Genomic DNA, 19,553 nt, shown 5'->3' with positions numbered 1-19,553 from the left:
GCGTGTCTGGGTGTATGAGAGGTGCGTGTGTGGGGGTGAATGAGAGGTGCGTGTCTGGGGGTGTATGAGAGGTGCGTGTCTGGGGGTGTATGAGAGGTGCGTGTCTGGGTGTATGAGAGGTGCGTGTGTGGGGGTGAATGAGAGGTGCGTGTCTGGGGGTGTATGAGAGGTGTATGAGAGGTGCGTGTCTGAGGGTGTATGAGAGGTGCGTGTCTGGGGGTGTAAGAGAGGTGCGTGTCTGGGGGTGTATGAGAGGTACGTGTCTGGGTGTATGAGAGGTGCGTGTCTGGGTGTATGAGAGGTGCGTGTCTGGGGGTGTATGAGAGGTGCGTGTCTGGGTGTATGAGAGGTGCGTGTCTGTGGGTGTATGAGAGGTGTGTGTCTGGGGGTGTATGAGAGGTGCATTTCTGGGGGTGTATGAGAGGTGCGTGTCTGGGTGTATGAGAGGTGCGTGTGGGGGTGTATGAGAGGTACGTGTCTGGGGGTGTATGAGAGGTGCGTGTCTGGGTGTATGAGAGGTGCGTGTGTGGGTGTATGAGAGGTGCGTGTGGGGGTGTATGAGAGGTACGTGTCTGGGGGTGTATGAGAGGTGCGTGTCTGGGTGTATGAGAGGTGCGTGTCTGGGTGTATGAGAGGTGCGTGTCTGGGGGGGTATGAGAGGTGCGTGTCTGGGGGGGTATGAGAGGTGCGTGTCTGGGGGTGTATGAGAGGTGCGTGTCTGGGTGTGTGAGAGGTCCGTGTCTGGGGGTGTATGAGAGGTGCGTGTCTGGGTGTATGAGAGGTGCGTGTCTGGGTGTATGAGAGGTGCGTGTCTGGGGGTGTATGAGAGGTGCGTGTCTGGGGGTGTATGAGAGGTGCGTGTCTGGGTGTATGAGAGGTGCGTGTCTGGGGGTGTATGAGAGGTGCGTGTCTGGGGGTGTATGAGAGGTGCGTGTCTGGGGGTGTATGAGAGGTGCGTGTCTGGGTGTATGAGAGGTGCGTGTCTGGGTGTATGAGAGGTGCGTGTCTGGGTGTATGAGAGGTGCGTGTCTGGGGGTGTATGAGAGGTGCGTGTCTGGGGGTATGAGAGGTGCGTGTCTGGGTGTATGAGAGGTGCGTGTCTGGGAGTGTATGAGAGGTGCGTGTCTGGGTGTATGAGAGGTGCGTGTCTGGGGGTGTATGAGAGGTGCGTGTCTGGGTGTATGAGAGGTGCGTGTCTGGGTGTATGAGAGGTGCGTGTCTGGGGGTGTATGAGAGGTGCGTGTCTGGGGGTGTATGAGAGGTGCGTGTCTGGGTGTATGAGAGGTGCGTGTGTGGGGGTGAATGAGAGGTGCGTGTCTGGGGGTGTATGAGAGGTGCGTGTCTGGGGGTGTATGAGAGGTGCGTGTCTGGGGGTGTATGAGAGGTGCGTGTCTGAGGGTGTATGAGAGGTGCGTGTCTGGGGGTGTAAGAGAGGTGCGTGTCTGGGGGTGTATGAGAGGTACGTGTCTGGGTGTATGAGAGGTGCGTGTCTGGGTGTATGAGAGGTGCGTGTCTGGGGGTGTATGAGAGGTGCGTGTCTGGGTGTATGAGAGGTGCGTGTCTGTGGGTGTATGAGAGGTGTGTGTCTGGGGGTGTATGAGAGGTGCATGTCTGGGGGTGTATGAGAGGTGCGTGTCTGGGTGTATGAGAGGTGCGTGTGGGGGTGTATGAGAGGTACGTGTCTGGGGGTGTAGGAGAGGTGCGTGTCTGGGTGTATGAGAGGTGCGTGTGTGGGTGTATGAGAGGTGCGTGTGGGGGTGTATGAGAGGTACGTGTCTGGGGGTGTATGAGAGGTGCGTGTCTGGGTGTGTGAGAGGTCCGTGTCTGGGGGTGTATGAGAGGTGCGTGTCTGGGTGTATGAGAGGTGCGTGTCTGGGGGTGTATGAGAGGTGCGTGTCTGGGTGTATGAGAGGTGCGTGTCTGGATGTATGAGACGTGCGTGTCTGGGGGTGTATGAGAGGTGCGTGTCTGGGTGTATGAGAGGTGCGTGTCTGGGGGTGTATGAGAGGTGCGTGTCTGGGGGTGTATGAGAGGTGCGTGTCTGGGGGTGTATGAGAGGTGCGTGTCTGGGTGTATGAGACGTGCGTGTCTGGGTGTATGAGAGGTGCGTGTCTGGGGGTGTATGAGAGGTGCGTGTCTGGGGGTATGAGAGGTGCGTGTCTGGATGTATGAGAGGTGCGTGTCTAGGTGTATGAGAGGTGCGTGTCTGGGTGTATGAGAGGTGCGTGTCTGGGTGTATGAGAGGTGCGTGTCTGGGGGTGTATGAGAGGTGCGTGTCTGGGGGGTGCGTGTCTGGGTGTATGAGAGGTGCGTGTCTGGGGGTGTATGAGAGGTGCGTGTCTGGGGGTGTATGAGAGGTGCGTGTCTGGGGGGTGCGTGTCTGGGGGTATGAGAGGTGCGTGCGTGTCTGGGGGTATGAGAGGTGCGTGTCTGGGGGTGTATGAGAGGTGCGTGTCTGGGGGTATGAGAGGTGCGTGTCTGTGTGTATGAGAGGTGCGTGTCTGGGGGGTGCGTGTCTGGGGGTATGAGAGGTGCGTGTCTGGGTGTATGAGAGGTGCGTGTCTGGGGGGTGCGTGTCTGGGTGTATGAGAGGTGCATGTCTGGGGGTGTATGAGAGGTACGTGTCTGGGTGTATGAGAGGTCCGTGTCTGGGTGTATGAGAGGTGCGTGTCTGGGGGTGTATGAGAGGTGCGTGTCTGGGTGTATGAGAGGTGCGTGTCTGGATGTATGAGAGGTGCGTGTCTGGGGGTGTATGAGAGGTGCGTGTCTGGGTGTATGAGAGGTGCGTGTCTGGGGGTGTATGAGAGGTGCGTGTCTGGGGGTGTATGAGAGGTGCGTGTCTGGGGGTGTATGAGAGGTGCGTGTCTGGGTGTATGAGAGGTGCGTGTCTGGGTGTATGAGAGGTGCGTGTCTGGGGGTGTATGAGAGGTGCGTGTCTGGGGGTATGAGAGGTGCGTGTCTGGGTGTATGAGAGGTGCGTGTCTGGGAGTGTATGAGAGGTGCGTGTCTGGGTGTATGAGAGGTGCGTGTCTGGGGGTGTATGAGAGGTGCGTGTCTGGGTGTATGAGAGGTGCGTGTCTGGGTGTATGAGAGGTGCGTGTCTGGGGGTGTATGAGAGGTGCGTGTCTGGGTGTATGAGAGGTGCGTGTCTGGGGGTGTATGAGAGGTGCGTGTCTGGGTGTATGAGAGGTGCGTGTGTGGGGGTGAATGAGAGGTGCGTGTCTGGGGGTGTATGAGAGGTGCGTGTCTGGGGGTGTATGAGAGGTGCGTGTCTGAGGGTGTATGAGAGGTGCGTGTCTGGGGGTGTAAGAGAGGTGCGTGTCTGGGGGTGTATGAGAGGTACGTGTCTGGGTGTATGAGAGGTGCGTGTCTGGGTGTATGAGAGGTGCGTGTCTGGGGGTGTATGAGAGGTGCGTGTCTGGGTGTATGAGAGGTGCGTGTCTGTGGGTGTATGAGAGGTGTGTGTCTGGGTGTATGAGAGGTGCGTGTGGGGGTGTATGAGAGGTACATGTCTGGGGGTGTATGAGAGGTGCGTGTCTGGGTGTATGAGAGGTGCGTGTCTGGGGGTGTATGAGAGGTGCGTGTCTGGGGGTGTATGAGAGGTGCGTGTCTGGGGGTGTATGAGAGGTGCGTGTCTGGGTGTATGAGAGGTGCGTGTGGGGGTGTATGAGAGGTACGTGTCTGGGGGTGTATGAGAGGTGCGTGTCTGGGTGTATGAGAGGTGCGTGTGGGGGTGTATGAGAGGTACGTGTCTGGGGGTGTATGAGAGGTGCGTGTCTGGGTGTATGAGAGGTGCGTGTGTGGGTGTATGAGAGGTGCGTGTGGGGGTGTATGAGAGGTACGTGTCTGGGGGTGTATGAGAGGTGCGTGTCTGGGTGTGTGAGAGGTCCGTGTCTGGGGGTATGAGAGGTGCGTGTCTGGGTGTATGAGAGGTGCGTGTCTGGGGGTGTATGAGAGGTGCGTGTCTGGGTGTATGAGAGGTGCGTGTCTGGATGTATGAGAGGTGCGTGTCTGGGGGTGTATGAGAGGTGCGTGTCTGGGTGTATGAGAGGTGCGTGTCTGGGGGTGTATGAGAGGTGCGTGTCTGGGGGTGTATGAGAGGTGCGTGTCTGGGGGTGTATGAGAGGTGCGTGTCTGGGTGTATGAGAGGTGCGTGTCTGGGTGTATGAGAGGTGCGTGTCTGGGGGTGTATGAGAGGTGCGTGTCTGGGGGTATGAGAGGTGCGTGTCTGGATGTATGAGAGGTGCGTGTCTGGGTGTATGAGAGGTGCGTGTCTGGGTGTATGAGAGGTGCGTGTCTGGGTGTACAGTATGAGAGGTGCGTGTCTGGGGGTGTATGAGAGGTGCGTGTCTGGGGGGTGCGTGTCTGGGTGTATGAGAGGTGCGTGTCTGGGGGTGTATGAGAGGTGCGTGTCTGGGGGTGTATGAGAGGTGCGTGTCTGGGGGGTGCGTGTCTGGGGGTATGAGAGGTGCGTGCGTGTCTGGGGGTATGAGAGGTGCGTGTCTGGGGGTGTATGAGAGGTGCGTGTCTGGGGTGTGCGTGTCTGGGGGTATGAGAGGTGCATCTCTGTGTGTATGAGAGGTGCGTGTCTGGGGGGTGCGTGTCTGGGGGTATGAGAGGTGCGTGTCTGGGTGTATGAGAGGTGCGTGTCTGGGTGTATGAGAGGTGCGTGTCTGGGGGGGTGCGTGTCTGGGTGTATGAGAGGTGCATGTCTGGGGGTGTATGAGAGGTACGTGTCTGGGTGTATGAGAGGTCCGTGTCTGGGTGTATGAGAGGTGCGTGTCTGGGGGTGTATGAGAGGTGCGTGTCTGGGGGTGTATGAGAGGTGCGTGTCTGGGTGTATGAGAGGTGCGTGTCTGGGGGTGTATGAGAGGTGCGTGTCTGGGGGTGTATGAGAGGTGCGTGTCTGGGGGTGTATGAGAGGTGCGTGTCTGGGTGTATGAGAGGTGCGTGTCTGGGTGTATGAGAGGTGCGTGTCTGGGGGTGTATGAGAGGTGCGTGTCTGGGGGTATGAGAGGTGCGTGTCTGGGTGTATGAGAGGTGCGTGTCTGGGAGTGTATGAGAGGTGCGTGTCTGGGTGTATGAGAGGTGCGTGTCTGGGGGTGTATGAGAGGTGCGTGTCTGGGTGTATGAGAGGTGCGTGTCTGGGTGTATGAGAGGTGCGTGTCTGGGGGTGTATGAGAGGTGCGTGTCTGGGTGTATGAGAGGTGCGTGTGTGGGGGTGAATGAGAGGTGCGTGTCTGGGGGTGTATGAGAGGTGCGTGTCTGGGGGTGTATGAGAGGTGCGTGTCTGAGGGTGTATGAGAGGTGCGTGTCTGGGGGTGTAAGAGAGGTGCGTGTCTGGGGGTGTATGAGAGGTACGTGTCTGGGTGTATGAGAGGTGCGTGTCTGGGTGTATGAGAGGTGCGTGTCTGGGGGTGTATGAGAGGTGCGTGTCTGGGTGTATGAGAGGTGCGTGTCTGTGGGTGTATGAGAGGTGTGTGTCTGGGGGTGTATGAGAGGTGCATTTCTGGGGGTGTATGAGAGGTGCGTGTCTGGGTGTATGAGAGGTGCGTGTGGGGGTGTATGAGAGGTACGTGTCTGGGGGTGTATGAGAGGTGCGTGTCTGGGTGTATGAGAGGTGCGTGTGTGGGTGTATGAGAGGTGCGTGTGGGGGTGTATGAGAGGTACGTGTCTGGGGGTGTATGAGAGGTGCGTGTCTGGGTGTATGAGAGGTGCGTGTCTGGGTGTATGAGAGGTGCGTGTCTGGGGGGGTATGAGAGGTGCGTGTCTGGGGGGGTATGAGAGGTGCGTGTCTGGGGGTGTATGAGAGGTGCGTGTCTGGGTGTGTGAGAGGTCCGTGTCTGGGGGTGTATGAGAGGTGCGTGTCTGGGTGTATGAGAGGTGCGTGTCTGGGTGTATGAGAGGTGCGTGTCTGGGGGTGTATGAGAGGTGCGTGTCTGGGGGTGTATGAGAGGTGCGTGTCTGGGTGTATGAGAGGTGCGTGTCTGGGGGTGTATGAGAGGTGCGTGTCTGGGGGTGTATGAGAGGTGCGTGTCTGGGGGTGTATGAGAGGTGCGTGTCTGGGTGTATGAGAGGTGCGTGTCTGGGTGTATGAGAGGTGCGTGTCTGGGGGTGTATGAGAGGTGCGTGTCTGGGGGTATGAGAGGTGCGTGTCTGGGTGTATGAGAGGTGCGTGTCTGGGAGTGTATGAGAGGTGCGTGTCTGGGTGTATGAGAGGTGCGTGTCTGGGAGTGTATGAGAGGTGCGTGTCTGGGTGTATGAGAGGTGCGTGTCTGGGGGTGTATGAGAGGTGCGTGTCTGGGTGTATGAGAGGTGCGTGTCTGGGTGTATGAGAGGTGCGTGTCTGGGGGTGTATGAGAGGTGCGTGTCTGGGTGTATGAGAGGTGCGTGTCTGGGGGTGTATGAGAGGTGCGTGTCTGGGTGTATGAGAGGTGCGTGTGTGGGGGTGAATGAGAGGTGCGTGTCTGGGGGTGTATGAGAGGTGCGTGTCTGGGGGTGTATGAGAGGTGCGTGTCTGAGGGTGTATGAGAGGTGCGTGTCTGGGGGTGTAAGAGAGGTGCGTGTCTGGGGGTGTATGAGAGGTACGTGTCTGGGTGTATGAGAGGTGCGTGTCTGGGTGTATGAGAGGTGCGTGTCTGGGGGTGTATGAGAGGTGCGTGTCTGGGTGTATGAGAGGTGCGTGTCTGTGGGTGTATGAGAGGTGTGTGTCTGGGTGTATGAGAGGTGCGTGTGGGGGTGTATGAGAGGTACATGTCTGGGGGTGTATGAGAGGTGCGTGTCTGGGTGTATGAGAGGTGCGTGTCTGGGGGTGTATGAGAGGTGCGTGTCTGGGGGTGTATGAGAGGTGCGTGTCTGGGGGTGTATGAGAGGTGCGTGTCTGGGTGTATGAGAGGTGCGTGTGGGGGTGTATGAGAGGTACGTGTCTGGGGGTGTATGAGAGGTGCGTGTCTGGGTGTATGAGAGGTGCGTGTGGGGGTGTATGAGAGGTACGTGTCTGGGGGTGTATGAGAGGTGCGTGTCTGGGTGTATGAGAGGTGCGTGTGTGGGTGTATGAGAGGTGCGTGTGGGGGTGTATGAGAGGTACGTGTCTGGGGGTGTATGAGAGGTGCGTGTCTGGGTGTGTGAGAGGTCCGTGTCTGGGGGTATGAGAGGTGCGTGTCTGGGTGTATGAGAGGTGCGTGTCTGGGGGTGTATGAGAGGTGCGTGTCTGGGTGTATGAGAGGTGCGTGTCTGGATGTATGAGAGGTGCGTGTCTGGGGGTGTATGAGAGGTGCGTGTCTGGGTGTATGAGAGGTGCGTGTCTGGGGGTGTATGAGAGGTGCGTGTCTGGGGGTGTATGAGAGGTGCGTGTCTGGGGGTGTATGAGAGGTGCGTGTCTGGGTGTATGAGAGGTGCGTGTCTGGGTGTATGAGAGGTGCGTGTCTGGGGGTGTATGAGAGGTGCGTGTCTGGGGGTATGAGAGGTGCGTGTCTGGATGTATGAGAGGTGCGTGTCTGGGTGTATGAGAGGTGCGTGTCTGGGTGTATGAGAGGTGCGTGTCTGGGTGTATGAGAGGTGCGTGTCTGGGGGTGTATGAGAGGTGCGTGTCTGGGGGGTGCGTGTCTGGGTGTATGAGAGGTGCGTGTCTGGGGGTGTATGAGAGGTGCGTGTCTGGGGGTGTATGAGAGGTGCGTGTCTGGGGGGTGCGTGTCTGGGGGTATGAGAGGTGCGTGCGTGTCTGGGGGTATGAGAGGTGCGTGTCTGGGGGTGTATGAGAGGTGCGTGTCTGGGGTGTGCGTGTCTGGGGGTATGAGAGGTGCGTGTCTGTGTGTATGAGAGGTGCGTGTCTGGGGGGTGCGTGTCTGGGGGTATGAGAGGTGCGTGTCTGGGTGTATGAGAGGTGCGTGTCTGGGTGTATGAGAGGTGCGTGTCTGGGGGGGTGCGTGTCTGGGTGTATGAGAGGTGCATGTCTGGGGGTGTATGAGAGGTACGTGTCTGGGTGTATGAGAGGTCCGTGTCTGGGTGTATGAGAGGTGCGTGTCTGGGGGTGTATGAGAGGTGCGTGTCTGGGGGTGTATGAGAGGTGCGTGTCTGGGTGTATGAGAGGTGCGTGTCTGGGGGTGTATGAGAGGTGCGTGTCTGGGGGTGTATGAGAGGTGCGTGTCTGGGGGTGTATGAGAGGTGCGTGTCTGGGTGTATGAGAGGTGCGTGTCTGGGTGTATGAGAGGTGCGTGTCTGGGGGTGTATGAGAGGTGCGTGTCTGGGGGTATGAGAGGTGCGTGTCTGGGTGTATGAGAGGTGCGTGTCTGGGAGTGTATGAGAGGTGCGTGTCTGGGTGTATGAGAGGTGCGTGTCTGGGGGTGTATGAGAGGTGCGTGTCTGGGTGTATGAGAGGTGCGTGTCTGGGTGTATGAGAGGTGCGTGTCTGGGGGTGTATGAGAGGTGCGTGTCTGGGTGTATGAGAGGTGCGTGTGTGGGGGTGAATGAGAGGTGCGTGTCTGGGGGTGTATGAGAGGTGCGTGTCTGGGGGTGTATGAGAGGTGCGTGTCTGAGGGTGTATGAGAGGTGCGTGTCTGGGGGTGTAAGAGAGGTGCGTGTCTGGGGGTGTATGAGAGGTACGTGTCTGGGTGTATGAGAGGTGCGTGTCTGGGTGTATGAGAGGTGCGTGTCTGGGGGTGTATGAGAGGTGCGTGTCTGGGTGTATGAGAGGTGCGTGTCTGTGGGTGTATGAGAGGTGTGTGTCTGGGGGTGTATGAGAGGTGCATTTCTGGGGGTGTATGAGAGGTGCGTGTCTGGGTGTATGAGAGGTGCGTGTGGGGGTGTATGAGAGGTACGTGTCTGGGGGTGTATGAGAGGTGCGTGTCTGGGTGTATGAGAGGTGCGTGTGTGGGTGTATGAGAGGTGCGTGTGGGGGTGTATGAGAGGTACGTGTCTGGGGGTGTATGAGAGGTGCGTGTCTGGGTGTATGAGAGGTGCGTGTCTGGGTGTATGAGAGGTGCGTGTCTGGGGGGGTATGAGAGGTGCGTGTCTGGGGGGGTATGAGAGGTGCGTGTCTGGGGGTGTATGAGAGGTGCGTGTCTGGGTGTGTGAGAGGTCCGTGTCTGGGGGTGTATGAGAGGTGCGTGTCTGGGTGTATGAGAGGTGCGTGTCTGGGTGTATGAGAGGTGCGTGTCTGGGGGTGTATGAGAGGTGCGTGTCTGGGGGTGTATGAGAGGTGCGTGTCTGGGTGTATGAGAGGTGCGTGTCTGGGGGTGTATGAGAGGTGCGTGTCTGGGGGTGTATGAGAGGTGCGTGTCTGGGGGTGTATGAGAGGTGCGTGTCTGGGTGTATGAGAGGTGCGTGTCTGGGTGTATGAGAGGTGCGTGTCTGGGTGTATGAGAGGTGCGTGTCTGGGGGTGTATGAGAGGTGCGTGTCTGGGGGTATGAGAGGTGCGTGTCTGGGTGTATGAGAGGTGCGTGTCTGGGAGTGTATGAGAGGTGCGTGTCTGGGTGTATGAGAGGTGCGTGTCTGGGGGTGTATGAGAGGTGCGTGTCTGGGTGTATGAGAGGTGCGTGTCTGGGTGTATGAGAGGTGCGTGTCTGGGGGTGTATGAGAGGTGCGTGTCTGGGGGTGTATGAGAGGTGCGTGTCTGGGTGTATGAGAGGTGCGTGTGTGGGGGTGAATGAGAGGTGCGTGTCTGGGGGTGTATGAGAGGTGCGTGTCTGGGGGTGTATGAGAGGTGCGTGTCTGGGGGTGTATGAGAGGTGCGTGTCTGAGGGTGTATGAGAGGTGCGTGTCTGGGGGTGTAAGAGAGGTGCGTGTCTGGGGGTGTATGAGAGGTACGTGTCTGGGTGTATGAGAGGTGCGTGTCTGGGTGTATGAGAGGTGCGTGTCTGGGGGTGTATGAGAGGTGCGTGTCTGGGTGTATGAGAGGTGCGTGTCTGTGGGTGTATGAGAGGTGTGTGTCTGGGGGTGTATGAGAGGTGCATGTCTGGGGGTGTATGAGAGGTGCGTGTCTGGGTGTATGAGAGGTGCGTGTGGGGGTGTATGAGAGGTACGTGTCTGGGGGTGTAGGAGAGGTGCGTGTCTGGGTGTATGAGAGGTGCGTGTGTGGGTGTATGAGAGGTGCGTGTGGGGGTGTATGAGAGGTACGTGTCTGGGGGTGTATGAGAGGTGCGTGTCTGGGTGTGTGAGAGGTCCGTGTCTGGGGGTGTATGAGAGGTGCGTGTCTGGGTGTATGAGAGGTGCGTGTCTGGGGGTGTATGAGAGGTGCGTGTCTGGGTGTATGAGAGGTGCGTGTCTGGATGTATGAGACGTGCGTGTCTGGGGGTGTATGAGAGGTGCGTGTCTGGGTGTATGAGAGGTGCGTGTCTGGGGGTGTATGAGAGGTGCGTGTCTGGGGGTGTATGAGAGGTGCGTGTCTGGGGGTGTATGAGAGGTGCGTGTCTGGGTGTATGAGACGTGCGTGTCTGGGTGTATGAGAGGTGCGTGTCTGGGGGTGTATGAGAGGTGCGTGTCTGGGGGTATGAGAGGTGCGTGTCTGGATGTATGAGAGGTGCGTGTCTGGGTGTATGAGAGGTGCGTGTCTGGGTGTATGAGAGGTGCGTGTCTGGGTGTATGAGAGGTGCGTGTCTGGGGGTGTATGAGAGGTGCGTGTCTGGGGGGTGCGTGTCTGGGTGTATGAGAGGTGCGTGTCTGGGGGTGTATGAGAGGTGCGTGTCTGGGGGTGTATGAGAGGTGCGTGTCTGGGGGGTGCGTGTCTGGGGGTATGAGAGGTGCGTGCGTGTCTGGGGGTATGAGAGGTGCGTGTCTGGGGGTGTATGAGAGGTGCGTGTCTGGGGGTATGAGAGGTGCGTGTCTGTGTGTATGAGAGGTGCGTGTCTGGGGGGTGCGTGTCTGGGGGTATGAGAGGTGCGTGTCTGGGTGTATGAGAGGTGCGTGTCTGGGGGGTGCGTGTCTGGGTGTATGAGAGGTGCATGTCTGGGGGTGTATGAGAGGTACGTGTCTGGGTGTATGAGAGGTCCGTGTCTGGGTGTATGAGAGGTGCGTGTCTGGGGGTGTATGAGAGGTGCGTGTCTGGGTGTATGAGAGGTGCGTGTCTGGATGTATGAGAGGTGCGTGTCTGGGGGTGTATGAGAGGTGCGTGTCTGGGTGTATGAGAGGTGCGTGTCTGGGGGTGTATGAGAGGTGCGTGTCTGGGGGTGTATGAGAGGTGCGTGTCTGGGGGTGTATGAGAGGTGCGTGTCTGGGTGTATGAGAGGTGCGTGTCTGGGTGTATGAGAGGTGCGTGTCTGGGGGTGTATGAGAGGTGCGTGTCTGGGGGTATGAGAGGTGCGTGTCTGGGTGTATGAGAGGTGCGTGTCTGGGAGTGTATGAGAGGTGCGTGTCTGGGTGTATGAGAGGTGCGTGTCTGGGGGTGTATGAGAGGTGCGTGTCTGGGTGTATGAGAGGTGCGTGTCTGGGTGTATGAGAGGTGCGTGTCTGGGGGTGTATGAGAGGTGCGTGTCTGGGTGTATGAGAGGTGCGTGTGTGGGGGTGAATGAGAGGTGCGTGTCTGGGGGTGTATGAGAGGTGCGTGTCTGGGGGTGTATGAGAGGTGCGTGTCTGAGGGTGTATGAGAGGTGCGTGTCTGGGGGTGTAAGAGAGGTGCGTGTCTGGGGGTGTATGAGAGGTACATGTCTGGGTGTATGAGAGGTGCGTGTCTGGGTGTATGAGAGGTGCGTGTCTGGGTGTATGAGAGGTGCGTGTCTGTGGGTGTATGAGAGGTGTGTGTCTGGGGGTGTATGAGAGGTGCATGTCTGGGGGTGTATGAGAGGTGCGTGTCTGGGTGTATGAGAGGTGCGTGTGGGGGTGTATGAGAGGTACGTGTCTGGGGGTGTATGAGAGGTGCGTGTCTGGGTGTATGAGAGGTGCGTGTGTGGGTGTATGAGAGGTGCGTGTGGGGGTGTATGAGAGGTACGTGTCTGGGGGTGTATGAGAGGTGCGTGTCTGGGTGTATGAGAGGTGCGTGTCTGGGTGTATGAGAGGTGCGTGTCTGGGGGGGTATGAGAGGTGCGTGTCTGGGGGGGTATGAGAGGTGCGTGTCTGGGGGTGTATGAGAGGTGCGTGTCTGGGTGTGTGAGAGGTCCGTGTCTGGGGGTGTATGAGAGGTGCGTGTCTGGGTGTATGAGAGGTGCGTGTCTGGGTGTATGAGAGGTGCGTGTCTGGGGGTGTATGAGAGGTGCGTGTCTGGGGGTGTATGAGAGGTGCGTGTCTGGGTGTATGAGAGGTGCGTGTCTGGGGGTGTATGAGAGGTGCGTGTCTGGGTGTATGAGAGGTGCGTGTTTGAGGGTGTATGAGAGGTGCGTGTCTGGGGGTGTATGAGAGGTGCGTGTCTGGGTGTATGAGAGGTGCGTGTCTGGGGGTGTATGAGAGGTGCGTGTCTGGGGGTGTATGAGAGGTGCGTGTCTGGGGGTGTATGAGAGGTGCGTGTCTGGGGGTGTATGAGAGGTGCGTGTCTGGGGGTGTATGAGAGGTGCGTGTCTGGGGGTGTATGAGAGGTGCGTGTCTGGGTATATTAGAGGTGCGTGTCTGGGTGTATGAGAGGTGCGTGTCTGGGGGTGTATGAGAGGTGCGTGTCTGGGTGTATGAGAGGTGCGTGTCTGGGTGTATGAGAGGTGCGTGTCTGGGGGTGTATGAGAGGTGCGTGTGTGGGGGTGAATGAGAGGTGCGTGTCTGGGGGTGTATGAGAGGTGCGTGTCTGGGGGTGTATGAGAGGTGCGTGTCTGGGTGTATGAGAGGTGCGTGTCTGGGTGTATGAGAGGTGCGTGTCTGGGTGTATGAGAGGTGCGTGTCTGGGGGTGTATGAGAGGTGCGTGTCTGGGGGTGTATGAGAGGTGCGTGTCTGGGGGTGTATGAGAGGTGCGTGTCTGGGGGTGTATGAGAGGTGCGTGTCTGGGGGTGTATGAGAGGTGCGTGTCTGAGGGTGTATGAGAGGTGCGTGTCTGAGGGTGTATGAGAGGTGCGTGTCTGGGGGTGTATGAGAGGTGCGTGTGTGGGTGTATGAGAGGTGCGTGTCTGGGGGTGTATGAGAGGTGCGTGTCTGGGTGTATGAGAGGTGCGTGTCTGGGTGTATGAGAGGTGCGTGTCTGGGGGTGTATGAGAGGTGCGTGTCTGGGTGTATGAGAGGTGCGTGTCTGTGGGTGTATGAGAGGTGCGTGTCTGGGGGTGTATGAGAGGTGCATGTCTGGGGGTGTATGAGAGGTGCGTGTCTGGGTGTATGAGAGGTGCGTGTGGGGGTGTATGAGATGTACGTGTCTGGGGGTGTACGAGAGGTGCGTGTCTGGGTGTATGAGAGGTGCGTGTGTGGGTGTATGAGAGGTGCGTGTGGGGGTGTATGAGAGGTACGTGTCTGGGGGTGTATGAGAGGTGCGTGTCTGGGTGTATGAGAGGTGCGTGTCTGGGTGTATGAGAGGTGCGTGTGTGGGGGTGAATGAGAGGTGCGTGTCTGGGGGTGTATGAGAGGTGCGTGTCTGGGGGTGTAAGAGAGGTGCGTGTCTGGGGGTGTATGAGAGGTACGTGTCTGGGTGTATGAGAGGTGCGTGTCTGGGTGTATGAGAGGTGCGTGTCTGGGGGTGTATGAGAGGTGCGTGTCTGGGTGTATGAGAGGTGCGTGTCTGTGGGTGTATGAGAGGTGTGTGTCTGGGGGTGTATGAGAGGTGCATGTCTGGGGGTGTATGAGAGGTGCGTGTCTGGGTGTATGAGAGGTGCGTGTGGGGGTGTATGAGAGGTACGTGTCTGGGGGTGTATGAGAGGTGCGTGTCTGGGTGTATGAGAGGTGCGTGTGTGGGTGTATGAGAGGTGCGTGTGGGGGTGTATGAGAGGTACGTGTCTGGGGGTGTATGAGAGGTGCGTGAGAGGTCCGTGTCTGGGGGTGTATGAGAGGTGCGTGTCTGGGTGTATGAGAGGTGCGTGTCTGGGGGTGTATGAGAGGTGCGTGTCTGGGTGTATGAGAGGTGCGTGTCTGGATGTATGAGAGGTGCGTGTCTGGGGGTGTATGAGAGGTGCGTGTCTGGGTGTATGAGAGGTGCGTGTCTGGGGGTGTATGAGAGGTGCGTGTCTGGGGGTGTATGAGAGGTGCGTGTCTGGGGGTGTATGAGAGGTGCGTGTCTGGGTGTATGAGAGGTGCGTGTCTGGGTGTATGAGAGGTGCGTGTCTGGGGGTGTATGAGAGGTGCGTGTCTGGGGGTATGAGAGGTGCGTGTCTGGATGTATGAGAGGTGCGTGTCTGGGTGTATGAGAGGTGCGTGTCTGGGTGTATGAGAGGTGCGTGTCTGGGTGTATGAGAGGTGCGTGTCTGGGGGTGTATGAGAGGTGCGTGTCTGGGTGTATGAGAGGTGCGTGTCTGGGGGTGTATGAGAGGTGCGTGTCTGGGGGTGAATGAGAGGTGCGTGTCTGGGGGGTGCGTGTCTGGGGGTATGAGAGGTGCGTGCGTGTCTGGGGGTATGAGAGGTGCGTGTCTGGGGGTGTATGAGAGGTGCGTGTCTGGGGGGTGCGTGTCTGGGGGTATGAGAGGTGCGTGTCTGTGTGTATGAGAGGTGCGTGTCTGGGGGGTGCGTGTCTGGGGGTATGAGAGGTGCGTGTCTGGGTGTATGAGAGGTGCGTGTCTGGGGGGTGCGTGTCTGGGTGTATGAGAGGTGCATGTCTGGGGGTGTATGAGAGGTACGTGTCTGGGTGTATGAGAGGTCCGTGTCTGGGTGTATGAGAGGTGCGTGTCTGGGGGTGTATGAGAGGTGCGTGTCTGGGTGTATGAGAGGTGCGTGTCTGGATGTATGAGAGGTGCGTGTCTGGGGGTGTATGAGAGGTGCGTGTCTGGGTGTATGAGAGGTGCGTGTCTGGGGGTGTATGAGAGGTGCGTGTCTGGGGCTGTATGAGAGGTGCGTGTCTGGGGGTGTATGAGAGGTGCGTGTCTGGGTGTATGAGAGGTGCGTGTCTGGGTGTATGAGAGGTGCGTGTCTGGGGGTGTATGAGAGGTGCGTGTCTGGGGGTATGAGAGGTGCGTGTCTGGGTGTATGAGAGGTGCGTGTCTGGGTGTATGAGAGGTGCGTGTCTGGGAGTGTATGAGAGGTGCGTGTCTGGGTGTATGAGAGGTGCGTGTCTGGGGGTGTATGAGAGGTGCGTGTCTGGGTGTATGAGAGGTGCGTGTCTGGGTGTATGAGAGGTGCGTGTCTGGGGGTGTATGAGAGGTGCGTGTCTGGGTGTATGAGAGGTGCGTGTGTGGGGGTGAATGAGAGGTGCGTGTCTGTGGGTGTATGAGAGGTGCGTGTCTGGGGGTGTATGAGAGGTGCGTGTCTGAGGGTGTATGAGAGGTGCGTGTCTGGGGGTGTAAGAGAGGTGCGTGTCTGGGGGTGTATGAGAGGTACATGTCTGGGTGTATGAGAGGTGCGTGTCTGGGTGTATGAGAGGTGCGTGTCTGGGTGTATGAGAGGTGCGTGTCTGGGGGTGTATGAGAGGTGCGTGTCTGGGTGTATGAGAGGTGCGTGTCTGTGGGTGTATGAGAGGTGCGTGTCTGGGGGTGTATGAGAGGTGCATGTCTGGGGGTGTATGAGAGGTGCGTGTCTGGGTGTATGAGAGGTGCGTGTGGGGGTGTATGAGAGGTACGTGTCTGGGGGTGTATGAGAGGTGCGTGTCTGGGTGTATGAGAGGTGCGTGTGTGGGTGTATGAGAGGTGCGTGTGGGGGTGTATGAGAGGTACGTGTCTGGGGGTGTATGAGAGGTGCGTGTCTGGGTGTATGAGAGGTGCGTGTCTGGGTGTGTGAGAGGTCCGTGTCTGGGGGTGTATGAGAGGTGCGTGTCTGGGTGTATGAGAGGTGCGTGTCTGGGTGTATGAGAGGTGCGTGTCTGGGGGTGTATGAGAGGTGCGTGTCTGGGGGTGTATGAGAGGTGCGTGTCTGGGTGTATGAGAGGTGCGTGTCTGGGGGTGTATGAGAGGTGCGTGTCTGGGTGTATGAGAGGTGCGTGTTTGAGGGTGTATGAGAGGTGCGTGTCTGGGGGTGTATGAGAGGTGCGTGTCTGGGTGTATGAGAGGTGCGTGTCTGGGGGTGTATGAGAGGTGCGTGTCTGGGGGTGTATGAGAGGTGCGTGTCTGGGGGTGTATGAGAGGTGCGTGTCTGGGGGTGTATAAGAGGTGCGTGTCTGGGGGTGTATGAGAGGTGCGTGTCTGGGTATATTAGAGGTGCGTGTCTGGGTGTATGAGAGGTGCGTGTCTGGGGGTGTATGAGAGGTGCGTGTCTGGGTGTATGAGAGGTGCGTGTCTGGGTGTATGAGAGGTGCGTGTCTGGGGGTGTATGAGAGGTGCGTGTGTGGGGGTGAATGAGAGGTGCGTGTCTGGGGGTGTATGAGAGGTGCGTGTCTGGGGGTGTATGAGAGGTGCGTGTCTGGGTGTATGAGAGGTGCGTGTCTGGGTGTATGAGAGGTGCGTGTCTGGGTGTATGAGAGGTGCGTGTCTGGGGGTGTATGAGAGGTGCGTGTCTGGGGGTGTATGAGAGGTGCGTGTCTGGGGGTGTATGAGAGGTGCGTGTCTGGGGGTGTATGAGAGGTGCGTGTCTGGGGGTGTATGAGAGGTGCGTGTCTGAGGGTGTATGAGAGGTGCGTGTCTGAGGGTGTATGAGAGGTGCGTGTCTGGGGGTGTATGAGAGGTGCGTGTGTGGGTGTATGAGAGGTGCGTGTCTGGGGGTGTATGAGAGGTGCGTGTCTGGGTGTATGAGAGATGCGTGTCTGGGTGTATGAGAGGTGCGTGTCTGGGGGTATGAGAGGTGCGTGTCTGGGGGTGTATGAGAGGTGCGTGTCTGGGGGTGTATGAGAGGTGCGTGTGTGGGTGTATGAGAGGTGCGTGTCTGGGGGTGTATGAGAGGTGCGTGTCTGGGAGTGTATGAGAGGTGCGTGTCTGGGTGTATGAGAGGTGCGTGTCTGGGTGTATGAGAGGTGCGTGTCTGGGTGTATGAGAGGTGCGTGTCTGGGTGTATGAGAGGTGCGTGTCTGGGTGTATGAGAGGTGCGTGTCTGGGTGTATGAGAGGTGCGTGTCTGGGTGTATGAGAGGTGCGTGTCTGGGGGTGTATGAGAGGTGCGTGTGTGGGGGTTTATGAGAGGTGCGTGTCTGGGGGGGTATGAGAGGTGCGTGTCTAGATGTATGAGAGGTGCGTGTCTGGGGGTGTACGAGAGATGCGTGTCTGGGTGTATGAGAGGTGCGTGTGTGGGGGTTTATGAGAGGTGCGTGTCTGGGGGTTTATGAGAGGTGCGTGTCTGGGTGTATGAGAGGTGCGTGTCTGGGGGTGTATGAGAGGTGCGTGTCTGGGTGTATGAGAGGTTCGTGTCTGTGTGTAAGGTGAGAGGTCTCTCTCTCTCTCCTCTCTCTGTTCATCATTCAGACTGTGTCCTCATTATCTGCTGATCAATAAATTGAGTCCTCACAAAGATGTGAGGAGGAAAAGCAGGAAGAAATTATAGCTGAAGAGAGAGGGGGAAGAGAGGCAAACAAGTGATAGACAAGGTGAAAGAGATCATACAAGAGAAAAAGAGATTACAGAAGGTATCAGTGACAGGTAGAAGCAAAGTGACAGAGAAAGAGACGGGCTGTGAGAAAGAGGTGAGAGACAGGAGGAGAGGAGAGAAACGAGGGGGGAGATGTGAGAGACAGGCGGGGAGAGGAGAGAGAGGTAGGTAGAGGTGGGAGAGAAGAGACAGAGGGAGAGTGAACAGGTGTGAGAGACAGAAGGGGAGATAGAGGACAGGCATGAGAGACATGGGGTGAGGAACGAGACAGAGCAGAGGTGAGAGGAAAGAGAGTGAGAAGAGAGAGTCAGAGAACAGGTGAGACACAAGTGGAGAGCAGAGCGACAGAGGTTGAGGAGAGTGTCAGACAACAGGTGAAAGAGACACAAGGGGACAGAACCGAGAGACAGACCACAGGTGAGAGGAGGAGAGTGTGAGAGATAGAATACAGAGGCATAAAGTGAGGTTGAGAGAGAGAAAGAGGATAGAGAGATGGGGAAGAGACAGAGCTCAGGAGTAAGAGACAGACTCTGACAGGGGGCGAGATAGAGGAGAAGGGTCAGGAGAGAAAGATAGGGACAGAAAGGAAGCACGGGGAATGTGAGATGAAGAGAGAGCCACTGAAAAGTGAGTTCATCCAAAGAAAAGTATAGCGCGAGAGAGAGAAAGAAAGATCAAAAGAGAGAGACAGTGGGGGAAAAAAGTCAAGAGAGTGAGAGAAAAAGCAAAGGGAGAGAGAGTGAAAAGATGAAGAGAGTCACAGAAAGAGTGAGAGAGGGATGACAGAGTAAGAAGAAAAAAACACCCCACACACAGAGAGAGACAGAGCAGTGTTGACAGACAGGGGAGAAATTAATCAATAGGCAGACAGGAAGAGAGACAGAAGGAGAGAGGGAGAGAGAGAGGGAGATACAGACAGTGAAAGAAAGAGGGATTGTGCTATAAAAAGAGAGGGAGAGAGGGAGAGAGAGAGGCAGCGAGTGAAAGGAGAGAGATAGAGGAGGAGGAGAGGAGGAGGAGGAGGGGGGGGGCATCCATTTTTGTGGCGGGGATTTGAGCTGCTTTTGTGTAACCCTCCCTGAGATCGCCTGCTTGATGAAAGGCCCTTAGAAAATGCAAATTGCAGCACGCATGAAAAGCACAAAGAGGCATCTCGCTGGCCCTGCCATGGGTTTAATTCTTCACGGAACACGTAACGCTGACGTCGGGAGCAGATAATCTCTTCTCTGCCGGGAGTGTGAGTATAACACACATACTTTTCTGCTCTTATTCATTTATTTTCTGGGGGTTTTTTTTTTTTTTTGCGGGTCGGAGCCTGGCGTTGGGTGCAGGGTGGGTGGACGGAGCAGGGGGTTGGGGAGGGGGGAGATTTGGGGCGGGGGGGGGCAGTGGTTTTTTTTGTGTGTGGTTTTTTTAGGGGGGGGAGAAGAGAGCGGACAAAAAAAATGAAATATTAGAAGGAAAAAAAACTTAGCAGGTGTAGAGGGGAGAGGAGGGGAGGGGGGGAGAGAGAGAGAGGGAGGGAGGGCGTAGGAAGGGAAGAAGGGAGAGAGGAAAAAGAGGGAGACAGAGAGAAGTGGAGAGGGGGCGGAGAAAGGGAGTGAGGTAGAGAGAGGGAGAGAAAGGTTGAGGGAGGTGAGAGTGAGGAAGAGAGAGACTTACGGAGAGAGAGAGAGGCAGGGAAAAAGGGGGAAGGAAAGATGGGAGCAGAGAGAGGGAACAGAGACAAGTGTGAACATGCAGAATAAGGGAGAGAGGGAGGGAGACAGGGGAAGGAAGGAAGAGAGAGACAGGGGAAGGGAGAGAGAGAGAGACAGGAAGAGACAGTGACACAGGGAGCGAGGGAGAGTGCCCGGATTCACAACATGGAACATTTCTGGGAAGATATGGCAACTTTTTTTCCCTCTTAGTGCGAGTGTTTTTCTCTCGCTCTGGCCGGGCAGGGGAGGAGGAAGGGGGGAATGTAAGAATAAAGGAGGGAGGGTTAGGGGAATGAGAGGGTCTTTGTATTGAGAGGCAGGGGGGGGGGGGGAGGAGGAGAGAGAAGGAGAAGGGGCCACTG

At 57.4% G+C, this 19,553-nt stretch overlaps 2 protein-coding genes across 3 annotated transcripts in view; one reads left to right on the top strand and one right to left on the bottom strand.

The window, feature by feature from the left end:
- Positions 1 to 19,553, bottom strand: part of TPPP2 (tubulin polymerization promoting protein family member 2) — a 112,757-nt gene that overhangs the window by 29,637 nt on the left and 63,567 nt on the right. The gene's annotated exons all lie outside the window — the stretch shown is intronic.
- LOC142465050 (zinc finger protein 219-like) overlaps positions 18,063 to 19,553 on the top strand; it is a 39,689-nt gene continuing 38,198 nt past the window's right edge. Inside the window, exon 1 of one of the 2 annotated variants that reach the window (XM_075568931.1) lies at positions 18,063 to 18,728. The gene's annotated coding sequence lies outside the window, so the exon portion shown is untranslated. Of the gene's footprint in view, positions 18,729 to 19,512 lie in introns of those variants that run through there. The other variant, XM_075568932.1, reaches the window with a different exon arrangement.

Source organism: Ascaphus truei, chromosome 13 (genome assembly GCF_040206685.1).
Source record: "Ascaphus truei isolate aAscTru1 chromosome 13, aAscTru1.hap1, whole genome shotgun sequence".
Taxonomy (NCBI): domain Eukaryota; kingdom Metazoa; phylum Chordata; class Amphibia; order Anura; family Ascaphidae; genus Ascaphus; species Ascaphus truei.
The sequence above is the reverse complement of the archived record's forward strand: the minus strand, read 5'-3'. Positions and strand labels throughout refer to the sequence as shown.